Source organism: Amblyraja radiata, chromosome 12, assembly GCF_010909765.2.
Source record: "Amblyraja radiata isolate CabotCenter1 chromosome 12, sAmbRad1.1.pri, whole genome shotgun sequence".
NCBI lineage: Eukaryota > Metazoa > Chordata > Chondrichthyes > Rajiformes > Rajidae > Amblyraja > Amblyraja radiata.
Window position 1 is genome coordinate 39,047,836 of NC_045967.1, and position 18,083 is coordinate 39,065,918.

Below are 18,083 nucleotides of genomic sequence, written 5' to 3' on the forward strand. Positions count from 1 at the left end.
CGCTATGTGGGGATGTTTATGTTAAAGACTATCGTGTTCTGTGTGCTGTTTTATTCATATGGCTGTATGGTGACCACAAATTTCACTGTAGCAATTGGTGCATGTGACAATAAATGTCTCTTGAATCTTGAGAGTTAAAGTGACAGAAGCTCTGCATCAATGAAGGAACAATGGAGTTGTTTGATAAAGAATACTTGCATAGCTGGCCACTTGAGAAGTAGGGAGGATCAAAGTTATGAGCAAATAGCAAACTGCTGGAGGAACTCAATGGATCAGGCGGCATCCATGGAGGGAAGAGACTGGTGAGATTTTGGATCAGGACCCTTCATCAGAATTGAGAAGCCAACATTTGTAGATTCTTGTGTCCCTGTCAAAGCTACAAACAGGTCTGGTCTGTGGATGACAACGAGAAAACTTGAATTCTCCATCTTGTTACTGGAGTTTGCCAAGGAAACTGGTCTCAGCAAGGGTTAGATGGCGGATGTAGAATTCTGGAGCTAACTGCAGTTTAAGGAAGGTGCATCTTGGGAGTCTAACAGTAGCATTCAACTAATTTTGGCGTGGATGGGGTTTCATGTGGGATTTTACCACAACAGCAAAGATTGGCAAGCAGTGCGTGTTTATATTGTCTCACATTAGGAGTCTGTGGCTCAGTGTCTGGTTCCATTTGAATGAAGTGGGGGAGACATTTGGAATCAGGAGCCAGACTGTCAATGTTTGGAAAGAAATGAATAAGTTGAAGAAGACTGTTGTTCGGTAAGCAGATAGACAATACAGAGATGGTTTACAAATCAATGAGAGTGGCAGAGGAATAGATCCGAGTGTTGTCAGCATGAATATGAAATCTGACCCATGTCAAATCAGAATGTGCAGAAAGGGCAAAGTTGGCAACTTTCGATGGGGCCTTTGTTTAGTTTTAGAAATTATTTCCTCTGAAATACAAGAGTTCCCATTAATGCCACCACATTTTTTATTACTTTATAATTGTTGGACTTTTGTTTTCTATAGCACTAACAACCCACTCAAAACAGCACAGCATTTAACTAGACAATGGGAACAGTTAGTATGCAGTGCATGATCAGAATAAAGGATAACAGAATTAAATGCAGATACTTAAACCATGCCATTGTACAACGCTAACCATGACAATTAAATAAGATTATGAGATCAAAAACAATGCAATATTTCTGTCCTAATTTAAATTAATTATCTGCCAACTTGTATCCTGACTGAAGACTATTGTATTGTATTGTATTCAAATTTATTGTCATTGTCTCAATTAGAGACAACAAAATGAATTTTCCTTACAGGCAGTATCATAAAAATAAATAAATAATAAATAATAAAACATATTAAAAATAAAATTGAATTAAAAAAAGAAAAGCACAAACACAGAAAGTCCACGACACAACATAACACAGTGGCACCAAGGTGAGGAAGGCACCATAGTCCAGCCAGCCTCCCCTCCGATCTTCCCAGATGTTCACTCGTGGTCGAGGCCTTCCTAGCACCCGCAGTCGCCGCACCGGGCGGCCCGATGTTCAGGCCCTCACGCCGGGCTGATGGAACGCCGACGCCGATCCCCGACGGTGAACATCCTCCTCCTCAGCGGCCCGGACCTCCTGATCAGCCGCCTCCCACAGCCGGAGTCCGCAGCTCCCGAGTCCGCAGGCCGAGCCGGGTGGAGTCGCAGGACCCCGCGTTGTTGATCAGCGCCGCCCGCGTTGGGAGCTCCGCAAACCGCAGCTCCATGATGTCGGTGCAGCAGGTCCAGCACTCCGGGCTCCAGACGGCGATCCCCGGTAAGGCATCGCCAGCCCCGCGATGTTACAGCGCTGTCCCGCCGCTGCTGGAGCTCTGGTCGATCCCGGCAGGAAAGGCCGCGCCAATCCAGTAGGTAGGCCGCTGGGGGGGTGAGGACGCAACTCGAATAATAGTCGCGTCCTCTCCAGGAAGCGACCGAAGGACGGTATCCCCCTTACCGTGCCCTCTTCACCCACATAAAGACATTTAAAAAAACATAAAAAACACACTTTAACATAACTAAAAAAACAAAAAGATACCGGGCTGAAGGTGGAGGCTGCTGGCACCAGCGCCACCGGAAGTACAACACTAACCAATGTCTTGATAAATGAAAGGAGACATGACAAAGCCAGTCAGTCTGTGGTGCTTGGAAAGTGTCAAAGGTGCAGTGGGGGTTTAAAGGGATGATTTTCCCTTTAATCGGCAGACCTTCCTGGTTGCATTTTCCCAGCTGGACGCTGCAGAACGCTCACCACAAACCTCCCCCTGGACCCCAACTTCCATTCTCTCTAATATATGCAAGAATGCAATGCAGAGGCTCCTATGTAGCAGTGAACCTACGCCTAGTGTGCATCTTGCATTAAGAGAGATTTTTTCTTTGAAACAAATTGTCAGAATGAATGATCATCTCTCTTTACTGTGCTTTCTGAAGCATGGGTGTACGAACACTATTGCAACACTTTGTGTTTGGTCAAAATGGTGCTACCAATTGGGTCAGCATCTGCAGATCCTTGTTTCTACATTTGTCCAGTTAGCTAAATAAATAGTTTATTGTTGGCTGATTTCTGCTTTAGAGAAATAGCGATACAAATCAGCAATTGCGCCCCAGGTCCAGCAGATTATCGATCATAAATTGAGTGGCATCACCATATTGGCTACAGAATGCAAGCCTCAGAGAAGTCGATGTGAAGGGACATAGATACCCAACAGAATGTCTGGAGGTGGGAGTTGACAAAGATATCATGCTTCAGACTTTAGAGCTACAGCAAGGGAAAAGGCCCACCAAACCCGCACCGACCAGCGATCACCCTACACACTAGGGACAATTTACAATTTTACAGGAGCCAACTAACTCACGGAGCTGTATGTCTTTGGAGTGTGGGAGAAAATTGGAGCACCCGGAGAAAACCAATGCGGTCACAGGGAGAATGTACAAACTCTATACAGACAGCACCCGGGTCTCTGACGCTGTCAGGCAGCAACTCTACCGCTGCACCATTGTGTTGCTTGAGGATAGGATTGTAGAGATGGCTGTGGTAGGCAAATAGCCAGACTGGAGATCTCATACAATTTTGGAATTCCTGGATAACTTGCAGGACGGTGCTTAAAAAGAAATAACGTTTCAAACAGTGGATATGGATTGAACTAATCACCAAAACTAATCACACTTACAGATTATTGTTTATTCCACATCAATTCTCAAATATGCACGTACTTCACAAGTACCCATTAAACTGTGCAACGGCCCAAAGGCATAAAATATTCAAAACATATGTTTCTTACAAAAAGTTAACTTCAACAGCAAATATTTTGAGGAACAACATAGAAGGGGACAAATGGCACAATGTGGATGATGTGTAAGCAGAAGGACTGCCTAGTTGCAAAATGCATACTTAAAGACACGCATTCAAAGGCAAGTTCCTAATCATCTTTACATGCCCTTAATGGGCTCCAATGAATCATTAACGCATCTTATTTCAGCATCTATTTATCCCGTTTGACTCCTGAAGTTATGTTCAGAGCATTGGCTAAAATGTATTCATGTTCCATTAATGATACCTCACTAATTTTCCAGCAATTTGAATACACAGAGGAGCTTCTTCCTAGTGTGAATTTGTTTACAGAGATACTCACTTTCTCCATGGGTCAATAAAATCTTCTGCTGTAAAGTTGAAACACTGTTCTTCTATCTGTCAGTTGATGGAATCACCTGACAGATGTAATAGTGCTACTAAAATAAATGAGGGAGTGGAAATTTTGCTCTGGCCTTATACATGATTCATAAAAACTATGCAATCTACAAGCTCTTTGGTTAGAGCATGTTTCAGCATCTTATCTATGTTACGAAATTGTATGTTGATTTTCCTTGTCATTTGACTCGAATAAAACATTCATCATTTATCATGTAATACAATCTTTCCCTTCAATTTCAACCTTAACTAAAATTACATTCAAGCAACACGGTCTCCCCATTCCCATTTTTTACCCGAGAAATTGATGTGCTGACAATTCCCATCTAAACACAGAGATATTTTTATTCATATTCATCCAAACAATCTCATCCCGATCCCATTGTCTCCTCAGGCAGATGTATAATAACAAGAGGAATTTGTTTTAAATGATAGTCTTAAACAATGCCAGAAATGATAAATAACCTTGTGCAGTTGACTCAAAACTGCCTGATATTATATCTCAATCCGTGTGATGGTGTTTGAGCTCCTTCATCACAATTTGTCATAACAACGTTTTGGCCAAACTAAATTAGCATATAGACAATAGACAATAGGTGCAGGAGTAGGCCATTCAGCCCTTCGAGCCAGCACCGCCATTCAATGTGATCATAGCTGATCATCCCCAATCAGTACCCCGTTCCTGCCTTCTCCCCATATCCCCTGACTGCTATTTTTAAGAGCCCTATCTAGGTCTCTCTTGAAAGCATCCAGAGAACCTGCCTCCACCGCCCTCTGAGGCAGAGAACTCCACAAACTCACCACTCTCTGTGAGAAAAAGTTTCTCCTCGTCTCCATTCTAAATGGCTTACTCCTTATTCGTAAACTGTGGCCCCTGGTTCTGGACTCCAACATCGGGAACATGTTTCCTGCCTCTAGCGTGTCCAAGCCCTTAACAATCTTATATGTTTCAATGAGATCCAATATAGTTCCAAAAATTTCATTGGCTTCAGTATCAAACATCAAATGTGAAATTTGGCACATTTGATTTCTTTTTCCAATCTCTCAGTCAATTGTAGAGGCATTAAGTTGGTATCATACAGCACTGAAACACATACTATTGTACAAACCTATACCAAACCCATTTACAGACATTAAATTCGTAGCTTCTATGCCTCGTCAATTCAAGTGGTCATCTAGTTACTTCATAAATATTTTGAGAGTACTTGCCTCCATCACCTCCTCAGGCAAAGCATTCTAGATTCAAATCCCAGCATGAAAAAAAACCTCTTACTCTCAGATCTCCTCAAAACATCAACCTCTCACCTTGAAATTACAGTTGTTCCAGCTGGGGGTGCCTTGCGCAGCAGAGATAAGGATTTGTACCTGGGCTCTGCTAGCCCACATGAATGAGAAGCATCTGGAACCAAGACATGACCAAAGTTCCCAGTCAATCATTTAACGCTCTCCTACGAGCTATTTATATGCTCTAAAGGCCCATTTGGCTGCTGACGTCTCTGTCATCCATCCACATTGGATGCCTCAATAATGATTTAAGTAAGTAAGTAAGTTTATTGGCCAAGTATTCACATACAAGGAATTTGCCTTGGTGCTCCGCCCACAAGTAACAACATGACATACAGTGACAGCTACGAATGACTCTGAAAACACTAAACATTAATAATAATAAAACATTTATGGTAAAACTCCATTGATCAAGCATGTGAACCAACAAAATACCAGATCAAAGGGAGGCCACAGATTTTTGGCTGTTGAGTAGAGCAACTACTCGTGGATAAAACTGTTTTTATGTCAGGCTGTGGCAGTTTTGACAGTCCGGAGTCGCCTTCCAGAGGGAAGTGATTCAAAGAGTTTGTGCCCAGGGTGAGAGGGGTCAGAGATGATCTTGCCCGCTCGCTTCCTGGCCCTTGCAGTGTACAGTTCATCAATGGAGGGAAGGTTGCAGCCAATAACCTTCTCTGCTGTTTGGACGATTCCTCCCCATCCTGGAACAGTCCAATCAGGGTTGTGTCATCCGCAAACTTGAGAAGCTTGACAGAGATGTCTGTGGAGGTGCAGTCATTGGTGTAGAGAGAGTAGAGGAGAGGGGAGAGTACGCAGCCTTGCGGTGCTCCTATGCTGAGGGTTTGCGGATCCGAGATGTGCTTGCCCAGCATCACATGCTGCTTCCTGTCTGTCAGGAAGCTGGTGATCCACTGACAGAGGGGTTCAGGCACAGTCAACTCGGAAGTGATTGGCACAGTTCTTATTACACTGTAATTGCTGTGATGCTTAATCTATGCCTCCAATATCTACTTTGGCCATCCATGCAGCCCATATTAAATGTGCATCAGTTGGAGTCATAGTCATACAGCACGAAAACAGGCACATTGGCTCAAGTCATCCATGTCAAACAAGATGCCCATCTAAGCTAGTCCCATTTGCCCACTTTTGGCTCATATCCCTCTAAACCTTTCTTACCTGTCCAAGTGCCTTTTAAATGTTGTTGTAGGACTTGCCTCAATTATAGAGCATAGAAAAGTACAGCACAGGAACAGGCCCTTTGGCCCACAATGTTTGTTCTGAATATGATGCCTTGTTAAACTGATCTCTTCTGCCTGGACATGATCCATATCCCTCAATTCTCTGCACTTCCATGTGCCTGTCTAAAAGCCTCTTTAATGCCACCTTCATATCTGCCCCCACCACCAACCCTGGCAATGCATTCCAGGCACCCATCGCTTTCTGTGTACTTGCCCTACACATCTCCGTTAAAATTTCCCCCTCTCACCTTATAGTTATGCTCACTAGTGTTGGACATTTCCACCCTGGGGGAAAAGAAGATTCTGACTGTCTACCTTATCTATCCCTCTCATAACTTTATATACTTCTATGAAGTCTCCCCTCGACCTCAAGCGTTCCAGAGGAAAAAAATCCAACTGCTCTCTGCAGCCAAAACCCTCTAATCCAGGCAGTATTCTGGTAAACCTCCTCTGCCCCCTCCTCAAAGTCTGCACATCCTTCCTGTAATGGTGAGACCAGAACTGTACACAATACTCCAAATGTGGCCCAACTAATACCCCATAATTATCTCTGGTAACTTTGTCCTATTTACCCATTATACCCTGAGATAAAAAGTTGCCCCTCAGGTTACTCTCACCTTAAACCCCTGTCCTCCGGTTCCCGATACCCTACTCTGGGTTAGAGACTCTGCACATTGACCATCTCCATTCCCCTCATGACTTTATACACCTTATATACCTCTATAAGACCTTTGCCCTCACCTTGGCTTGGGTTGAATGAACCATTTGTAACATCAGCAGCAAGCGGGCAAAGAGTAAACCATAATGGATCAGGTTGTCGACCTCATCGGTAGTCAGGGGCACCCAGTGTGGCTGCCAGTGAAGATCGGGTGGACTGGGGCACAATAATTTATGGGTTGCGTTGGTCTGTTGCAACCCTTATACAAGTCTTACATGAATTAAAGGCCGGGATACTCAGTAGGTCGGACAGCATCCGTGGAGAGAAATAGCGCTAATGCTTCAAATCAGTGGCTTCATGGTAATTAATACACCAGGAATTTGTTTAAACCTCCATAACTTCAGTCCAGATTAATTCCTACATTAACGTTTTTTTTTTTTTTTTAGCCGTGCCTTGTGACACTTTAGAGAAACAAGGGACTGTAGCTGCTGGACGCAAAATGCTGGAGTAACTCAGGCACCATCTCTGGAGAACATGGATCGGCGAGGGAGCCCAGTCAGATCCTTCCTGCACCGTCGGTTTCGAGTTGAGACCCGCTCAGTTGCTCCAGCACTTTGTGTCCTTCCTTGCGACACTTTGCTGACCTGCGTGTGTTCTGCATTTAACCCACATAAACAATGTAATGCATTTCCTGCCACGAACGCCTATAGTGCTCCAGTGAGAATACAAAACTGGCCTCGGGGTTGAAATGGTGAGAAAAGTTGAATTGAGTTGCTAGACTATTGCTGCAACATTCCACACGAGTACGGTAAACGAAACAATAATATCAGTTACCTTGAACACGATAGCCGGAATAATGCCAAGCACTTCGCATGACTTTGAAAAGAGGGCGAGGCAAATATCTCTGGCTGTTATCAGCACAGGGAATTGGAGGAGGGAGGGGGTGGTTACAGGAGTTTAAAATATTTTTAAAATGGCATATCTCCAGATGTTTTCAGAAGAAGTATTATGTTTTTGTAAAGTAAACCGCAGACACATTTTGATCAGCGCACACATTCTGCAGTGAGTCATTGCACTGTTAAAGCCAGATGCAGCCGGCGACCCTTAGCCTGGCTGGTGCAAGACATGTCTGAGACACGTTTATCCCTAAAAAAAAACGTTCAAAATCCCAGTATTTCCCACAAACATTTGTTTCTCCTCCAAAGCACGCACTTTCTTATAACGATTCCATGTGGCTACCTCTCCTCACCCCGCGTCCAACATATACACACTAATTTGCACCGCGGCCCGTGTCTAGAAACATTGACATTACCAGTGCACGGAGCTCGCTGCAATCTCAGCAAGACCTGGGAGCCACTGGTTCCCAACGTTGCAGCTACTCACAATTATCCAAGCAGAATAGTGTCTATAATTAACTGACTGCAGTCATATGTTTCCATTGAGCTTCATTGTGCGTGGCTTAAGCATCTATTGAAGAATGGATAAGAATAGGGGACGGGTGGGGATGACGCCGAACTTCAAGGAGGCATACGTGATATTCCAACCGGCATACCAATCTCATGAGAGTACTGACTAAATAAGTATGGCACAGAACCGTAAGTTTCTAAAGTAGAAGTAGGATCAAATATATGGTTTATTTACCCTTGCTGGCGTCTCTCCCTCCCTCTTTCTCTTCGGTTCACAGTTTATACCTGCACACTGAGCCAGCAAATCGTTTACTTAAATAATCTATCGAACTATAATTGCAAATATAAACCGACAATGAAAGCAAGGAGCGTGTGAATCACGTCTGGAGATCAAGGTACCATCTGAGAGGCTACACTTGTTTTACACTGAGCTCAAGCAACAATTTCTGATCCTTTATCGGTCTCTTACCCCACACGCAATCAACGTGTTTCTCTCACCCCTCGCGAAAAAATAGAAAGCTGTTTCACACACTAGAAGGATAACCTGGTACTCAAGCCGACCCCCGGTGGGAGGGGTTACTTACCAGCTGACTCAGGTATGCAGCCGACTGCCCTGTCATCTTGGAGAAGTGGCAGCAATAAGACCGAAAGTCAGAAATGAACAGCAGAAGAATGCGTTAAAGAAGCTGGGAGCAGCAAGGCGGCCGCTCCGGGTCCTTACAGCGGCACACTGAGAGCTGGAATCGGAATATCCAACTTGTGAAACGACACAATTACAGGAAGGCAGCTCCTCCCACTTTATCTCGCTGGCACAAAGGCAGCTCAGCGAGCTGCGAGATTCGGCGGCGCACTGGAACCCTGCTGATAAGGGCTATTTCCTTTATCCTCGCGCATTTAGTGGGGGAAAGCCACAATAAACCACTTGTTAGTTGCTCTAGACCACCGCCTCACTCACTTAATAGAATGTATCCATTGAATACCAAGCTGGCAATGCTGAACCATTCCTGTCCCCAACCCCGCGTTTGTAATCCCCATGATTTCCAAAGCCAGCAACGATTTCTGACACTAGTTCACTCTAGCAATGCTGTTTACATATTGCAGCGGGATGAATCAGTAAGGGGAGGGTGAGATAAGGAGTATTCGATGGCTAAGATAGTAGCTTTGGAATAGGTTAGCGTTTAATTCGTGGTTAATTTGGAATTTCCTGGTCTCCAGTGGAATATTATTATTTATTTACAAATGTCCAGTGGCATATGAGTGGCAAAAACGCTTCCAACTATTGAAGAGTTTGTTAAAACGCAAACTCTTTGCGGAGTTTAAAAAGCAAGTTTACTAGAATGGCTAATAACTATACTCAGAAAAACTTAGGAAGGGTTCCAATCTGAAATGTCACCCATCCATGTTCTCCAGAGATGTTGCTTGACCTGCTGAGACCAGCACTTTGTGCCATATTTTGGTAAACCAGCATCTGCAATTCCTTGCGTCCTCTCAACTGTGCTCAGATGGTCTCAATCCGAAATGTCACATATTAATGTTCTCTAGAGATGGTGCTTGAGCTGCTGAGTTACTCCAGCACTGTGCCTTTTTTGTGTGGTAAACCAGCATCTGCAGTTCCGTGAGCCTCCACGACTGTACTTGGATAAGTTTGCTTCTTCGGGGGAATCTCACTGGCTCTCCACTCTACTTTGACCATCTGGATAACAGGAATGCATATGTCAGGCTGTTCATCAACTGCAGCTTGGCCTTCAGCACAATTATACCCTGCAAATCATCACCAAACTTCAAGAACTGGACTTCTGTACCTCTGTGGATCTTCAACTTCCTCATCAGCAAACCTCATTTAGTGGTTAGGATTGGTAACAAGATCGTTTCTTCACTAATCATCAACACATGCACTTCAAAGCTACGTGCTTAACCCTCTACTATACTCTTTTTACACCAATGACTGTGGCTAAGCAAAGCTCCAATGCCATCTACAAATTCACCGACAACACCACTGCTGTTGGCCGAATCACTGTTGGTGATGAGTAAACCTACAAGAGAGAGATAGAATACCTGGTTGCGTGCTGCTGCAACAACCAGCTCTCCTTTAACGTAACCAAGCAACTCATTGTTGACTTCTGAAAAGGGAGGTTGGAGACCATGTGCCAGTTTTCACTGGTGGGTCAGCAATAGAGAGTGCTAGCAGCATTAAATTCTTGGGCTTACCATCTTGGATGATCTGTCCTGGGCCTGGCACATAGATATAATCATGAAGAAGGGGTGCAAGCAACTGCTTTCTTGGAAGTTTGAAGCGATTTCGCATTTCACCGACTACTGCTACAAATCTCTACAGTTGAACTGTAGAAAGTATCCTGGCCAGTTGCATCATGAGCTGGTAATATACAGGAATACAAGAGGCTGCAGAAAGTGGTGGACTCAGCCATCAGATGCCTGATGTTCCACACCACCAGGTTCAGGAACAGGTACTTTCCCCACCACCATCATGTTCGTGAACTGACCACTTGCACCACCATGGACTTGATTTCTAGTTGTGTTCTATACTAATTCATGTTGTTTTGTTGTATTTCTCTTTTCACTGATTTGTAGAATTTCTGTGCGATTTATGTATAATTTATGTTTTTATGTGTTGTTTGAGTTTATATGTCTATGTTGCAGCTGCAAGCAAGATTTTCATTGTATCTATACCTCACCTTACTTGTGCATCTGGCAATAAACTCGACTTGATGATTTCACTTGAGAAAATTGATGAATTCAAGTTAAATACAGGAAGTCATAAGTTTCACACCATAAGATAAAACAAGCAATTGTAGAATATGTACCAGGATTGAATCTGCTAAGAATGGAGACCCTGCAAAATATTTCTGCAGTCAATAAATTCCTGTGCAATATTATCATACAGACTGTTATCTAGAAATTGAACCCATTTACATTTGGGTTTTACGGTTTGTGCATAAAAACAATTTTGTACATTTTTTATAACTGCAGCGATCACTTCCATGTTGATGAGTAACCATAGGAAATTGGTCAGGGTGCAATTCGTGCAGGGTGCATATACAATTCGCCAGAATGCATCTGAATTTGCCTTCTGTCATATGCGTGCCTAATCATATTATCCGGTGCATAGCAATCATTTCTACATTTCCCAACAGAAATTGGCTGTTGAACGTGTGACCTATAGTAGAAAAAAAATGAGAACACATTTCATAGCAGACAGGAAAAGAGCAGGATTTAAAGGGTCAATGTATTGCTACTGTTCTGTGAATATATTATTCTCTGCCTCTGTCAGCCTCAGCTTTAATTTCTCAGTCGGCATTGTGGGGTGCCCCATTACCTCCTGCAGCGTTTAATTTGCAGCAGACACAAGCTTAAATCTCCAGCGGTGTGATGAACCCATAGCTTTTGCGGTACTTGAGGCAGAGCATTTGAACAGTAAATACACACCAAAGATATGTGTCCTCACCTTCACTGTGTTTTTGCTCAACTCCACTGCAACCTTGCTGAAACGACTCCACAACTTCCCTGAAGAGAGGTTCTTTATGGCACTGACTTAACCTTTATGTTTGATGGCAACAGTCACCTACTTCCTGATATTTTTCAAGGCACCTGACCAGGTGCTTACAGTAAATGCAGCATCCCTTTAATGGACTAAAAACATGACTAAGCCCCAATTTCCCGACATGTGTGAACAGCTTTGTATGCAGCATGATCCTATAAACAGCAGAATAGGATGTGGTGTATCTGCATCTTCCCCAGTGTTGGTTGTGAGACAACTGCTGGTTAAAACATGAGAAAACACCCTGTTGTTCTGTAAATAGAGCCATGGGATCATTTGGAAGATATTACGTTTGGTGACGTGTTCAAGTGAGTGTGGTACTGCATCAATGCTAGACCAGTGTCAGTATATAATGGATGGCCAGGGCTTGACACAACATCTAGGGAAAGCCAACTGACATATTTTATGTCTGTCACCATTTTACAGTGAATTGAAAAAGAGAGCATCATGAGCATATTTGAGCTGCATTTCTGGTGATTAATAGATAAATGATGGTAGTCAAAAATGCTGGAGAAACTCAGCGGGTGAAGCAGCATCTATGGAGCGAAGGAATAGGTGACCAATAGATAAGTGATGATCTTGGCTGCAATTCTATTCCATAATGATCGACCATAACAGCCCTGTTGAGAGCAGGAACCTGGACATTAATTTTGAGCTGCATTCTTTTAATTTAGTGGCTATAATATTGTAAATAAAATCTTATGCTATTTTTTGTGCTCAAATTATGTGCCTCATCCTTAAAAGCCTACAGTCTTTCAATATCCAGCATTACACTGCTTGATTTTGTTTTATTAAGGTTACTCTTAATGGAATTTAAGGAAGTAGCCATAGGGAAGCATGTGATGAGATTTTCAAAGGGATCAATTGAGTTACAATAAGTATAGCCCACAGGTCTGTGGATATTTCATCTGGCCAAGCACTTGGACTGTAGCTGTTATACGCAGGATAACATAAATATTGTGTAGAAAAGAACTGCAGATGCTGGTTTAAACTGAAGATAGACACAAAAAGCTGGAGTAACTCAGCGGGTCAGACAGCATCTCTGGAGAAAAGGAATAGGTGATGTTTCGGGTCGAGACCCTTCTTCAGAACACAAATATTGGTGTTTCATGCAGTATCGTAAACGGATCACAGGAATTGTGCACAGGAAAACGAGAAGAGTTCAAAGCATTACACCACAGATAAAACATAGCTAACAATGGTTTAGACAGAGTAGGATACTAATTAGGCTGTGTTACACATAAGACAACTATTATCTGCATTCCAAAATGTTTTGTTATGCCTGAAGATGGCAATGTATTTGTAATTCTGTGCACATGAAGCTCTAAGCTACAATCTGCAACGGGTTATTTTTCTTACAAGACTTGGTTTAAATGATCATTCTGGTTCTCAGATTTAACGGTCATTCAATTACACATCACACCTTCATCACAGAGTTCTCTCTCAGTTGGTAAAAAGGAACTGACACATTTATATACAGAGTCTCGTGACCTCAGAACATTTCAACATGATTTTCAATTAATGAAGTCAAGAGGCGAGAGTGATTAATTGTGATATCTACTGAAACCGAACAATGAAATACTTACTTGCAGCAGCATAACAGGTCTGCAAACACAATACTCAATAGAGAACATAATAAAGTAAACAAAGTTTTCAAATAATTAAAAATACCTCAACCCTCCCTCCCAAAAAAATGTATTATTATAGGATGTGTAAGATTTCATAGATAAAATAAAATACATTTTATTTATAATATTATGACCACTAAATTAAAAATGTTTTCACTTTAGACTTTAGATATACTGCATGGAAACAGGCCCTTCGGCCCACCGAGTCCGTGCTGACCAGTGATCATCACTTACATTAGCACTATTCTACACACTAGGGACAATTTACAATTTTACCGAAGCCAATTGACCTACAAACCTCTATGTCTTTGGGGTGTGGGAGGAAACTGGAACACCCGGAGATAACCCATGTGATTATAGGGAGAATGTACAAACTCCGTACAGACAGCACCAGTAGTCAGGATTGAACCCGAGCCTCTGGCGCTGTAAGGCAGCAATTCATTCGCTGTGCTACTGTGCTGCACTATTTCACTGCTTTGTGGCTTAACAGAGGGCAGTCTTGCCACGGAGTCAGTAGATTCAGATCTCAGGAGAGTCATGAGCATAAACAACCCAGGTAACTCCCCAACATAATAAATAGGGAAAGATTATTGCATTGTCAAGAATCAATAATCATGAATCAATGAGTCAAGAGTCATTGAGTGACTCTCAATGGTTCACAATTATTACAGAACTATTCCCATTGTCCTGATCAATATTTACCCTACGATTGAGGTTAGAACAGAATATCTGGGCAATATCATACTATTATTTATGTTATCTTAGCACATACTACAATGTATACACCATGATTAAACTCCTGAATAACAACAGTTCAAAATTACTTCATTAAGTCTCAGCTTTGTTGGTCCTGGTGAATGTAGATCTCATCTTCTAAAGGTAGAAAAGATGGCAGATGTTTTCCTCCCATCTGAACACTATTGTGGGCATAGGCCAATTGATGGCAATTAATGCACAAGTGTCAGGCAACCAACTATGCCCCACAAGAATTAGCCTAACTGCATACCCTTTATATTTGATAGCTGGGTCTGCCAACATCAACAAACAGAGGGTGACCATTGACCAGAATGTAATATGAATATGATGTTGTGTCTACTAGAGCAGATTATCCCCAAACCCTTTCCATATCAGAATAGCAGAAATAAGGAGTGAATTGTATACTGCCTGGCAGTGGTGGACTGGGTCTAAAAATATTGGTTGCCAGGAGACAAAGGGGGCCCCACTTCATCAGGGGCCCACTTGCCATCGGGCAAGGTGACACCCTGGCCAGTCCGCCACTGCTGCCTGGATGAATGCCATTCCCAAGACACACAAAACCCGAGCACCATCCAAGACAAAGTCCCCTAATTATTCATTCCCTCACCTCTGCTAAACTGCAGTATGTATCATTTACAAAATGCAATGCAGCAACTCATCATATTTTGACAGCCAATTTCCAACAAAGTCGAAATGTGAGTGACCGGATGATTTGGTTTCCGAATATGGATTGAGAAATACATATTAACCAGCACATCAAAAGTAACTCCACTGTCCCTTTTTGTATTACTTCCCTTGAAGTAATACCAAGAGACCTTTTATGTCCTCCTCAAGGAACAGTGATAACCTTAGTTTAATGTCTCGTTGAAAGACAACACTTCTAACACCTCAGCCTTTCCTAGGTACCGCACAGCCTGGAACTTAATGCTGAATCTTGCAAGTGGATTTTGTTCCCACAATCATCTGATGCAGAAGTAAATACATTACCAATTAATTGTGTGTATCTGTTGTTCTATCCTTTTCCATCAATCTACTTTAATTAGACGCTAAAGGGTTTGAAGCACATTTCCAGAAAAACACTAGCTGCTTAAATATCCCAGTTAGCTGTGTCCCAATGGGTTCAATGGGTTCAATGGCACCATTTATATTTTTGAGAATGGACATTAGACTGCCTACAGTTCTTGATATGTGTCCAAGTTTTGTGGCGTGGTTCTGTGTTCCCATTATCGCAACCACATCAGCATGGCTATGGTGTAGAATGTATCTGGGATGCTAACATATTATTACATGATCTGATGACGTTGTTCCTTCTTCAACCTGATTTCAGTTCAATCACTAAATGGAGGAAAGGTTTCTTTATATTGGAGAAATGAAGACTTGTCTGTTAATACATGCTCCTTGCAGTGTTTGCAAAGTCCAAGTATTTACAGTCAGGTTACCTCCCAGCAGACAAGGAGTCCCACATGATGGAAGAAGTGAATCTAAGACAATGTAACAAAATTAATATTATTCCAAATGTATTGATATATATTTTTAATTTTATTTAGCGATGTAATTACCAGAAGTATTGGGACAAGTGTACAAAATCATGAAATGAAAAGATTGGGTAAACACAGAGTCTTTTGTCCAGAATAAGGGAATCGAGAACCAGAGGACATAGTTTTAAGGTGGGTGGGGGGGAAAGATTTAACAGGAACCAGAGGATTAACGTTTTTACACAAAGGGTGGTTGGTGTATGGAACAAGCTGCCTGCGGAGGGAGTTGAGGCAGGTACTATTGCAACGTTTAAGAAACGCTTCGACAGGTAGGTTTAGAGGGATATGGGCCAAAAGAAAGACTGGATAGATTCGGCTTGTACTCACTAGAATTTAGAAGATTGAGGGGGGATCTTATAGAAACGTACAAAATTCTTAAGGGGTTGGACAGGCTAGATGCAAGAAGATTGTTCCCGATGTTGGGGAAGTCCAGAACAAGGGGTCACAGTTTAAGGATAAAGGGGAAATCTTTCAGGACCGAGATGAGGAAAACATTTTTCACACAGAGAGTGGCGAATCTCTGGAATTCTCTGCCACAGAAGGTAGTTGAGGCCAGTTCATTGGCTATATTTAAGAGGGAGTTAGATGTGGCCCTTGTGGCTAAAGGGATCGGGGGTATGGAAAGAAGGCAGGTACAGGATACTGAGTTGGATGATCAGCCATGATCATATTGAATGGCGGTGCAGGCTGGAAGGGCTGAATGGCCTACTCCTGCACCTATTTTCTATGTTTCTATGTTTCTAAAAGCAGGCTGGTGGGACTAGTTTAGAGGGGGCATGTTGGTTGGCATGGGCAACTTGGGCCAAAGGGCCTGTTTCCACGCTGTATGACTAGGATTAAGGTGTTTAAGGTCTTTTTAAAAAAATGTGTTCCCTACTCTGCACAACTTGACACCAGAGATCAGTTTTGGAGCTTGTGGCCATATATGGAATAGTAGATGCTCTACTCCTGAAAGGATGACATTGCTTCCACTAGTTTCTGCTGTCTGTAATGAAACAGCCTATCTCCATCTGACTTCTCCCATTTTTAAACAAGGTTTAATTACACTGTTAGTAACATGGACCTGTTTAGAATACCACCATGTGTCTTATCAGGGGCATAGTAAGCAGGATCATTATTTCGGAGCCCATCTTTTCTGCAGATGGAAATGAATTGAAAATCTAATCATCATAAAGCATATTAAATGGACAGATCTATCTTAGCAAATCAGCAGGCACATTTGTTCAGTTTGTATTTACAATTTCTAAGTAGCAATATCATAAATATAGCTACACAAGGTAATAAATCTTACTTTGTCATTGTGTGGTGAAATGGAGTAAGCTAAAACATTTACTTGTGTACTGCTTTGCATTTATGAACACCAGATTTTCAAACACTGTATCTCAACTCACAAAATCTTCCTGCTTCTTATATTTCTTCTTACGAAATATAAAGCGATCAAATGAGAAATCAATGCCATTGGATCAGCAACCAACTTCCCAAAGATAATAAGAACTATGAAAATCCTCCTTTGAAGTGGGGTGGGGGGGGGGGGGGGGGGGGAAGGTGGGGGAAGTTATCTTTTGCTAAGAACAGGATGAGCTCAAATTATTTTTTTAGACAGAAGACCACCCAGACTCTGCCGGTGTCTATTGTTAAGTGTACACTGATACATAATGTGAAATGGGAATTTCTATTTGGAAAATGCTTCGACTTGTTGAATTAGATTCAAATTAAACCGAACACCTGCAGTGACAAGGGAGATAATGCCAGAAGCAGTTTCGATTTGGTCTGAATTCTATGTATATATTTTCGATTTCATCAAAATTCTGCTCCCCTTATAGTAGTTTTGTTCATATTCCTATGTATAAAACATGCCTTCCTGTTTCTATTTCAGTTTGAGATCCCTCATGTGCTTAGCTGATTACAACTTAATGAAACCGATATGAAATTGGTAATTCGTCCGTTAGAAAATGGTGAGCATGGGTTTAATGAATTCTGATTAGTTGGGTTTGCAGTTCACATTTTTACAATTCAATTTAGGCCTCTGTTTATATACAATCCACAACTTGATATCATGGCTTTAATGGGCCATGTTATTTTTTGTGAATGTGATGAGTTAAACTCTCCCATCCAAGGCAAGTGTGGTGATGGCATCTTGACAGACACGGTAACCTGAACCAAGATTTCCACTGTTGGAATCCACCAACAGCCTGTGCCTGGATTTACATGGTGTGCAATTGAGTGGAAGATCCTGGTTCATTCAGTTAATACTTGCACAGACATACAAAATTGACAGGCAAGAGAAAAAGCCAGATGCTCTTTTTTTT

The 18,083-nt window shown here is 42.2% G+C and overlaps 1 protein-coding gene across 5 annotated transcripts in view; it reads right to left on the reverse strand.

Annotated features, from left to right (window-relative positions):
• Positions 1 to 18,083, reverse strand: part of mid2 (midline 2) — a 192,220-nt gene that overhangs the window by 109,685 nt on the left and 64,452 nt on the right. Inside the window, exon 1 of one of the 5 annotated variants that reach the window (XM_033030587.1) lies at positions 8,884 to 9,148. The exons of 1 other annotated variant lie outside the window; for it this stretch is intronic. The gene's annotated coding sequence lies outside the window, so the exon portion shown is untranslated. Of the gene's footprint in view, positions 1 to 7,727; positions 7,751 to 8,768; positions 8,791 to 8,883; positions 9,149 to 18,083 lie in introns of those variants that run through there. 3 more of the 5 variants (XM_033030583.1, XM_033030585.1, XM_033030586.1) reach the window with 3 other exon arrangements.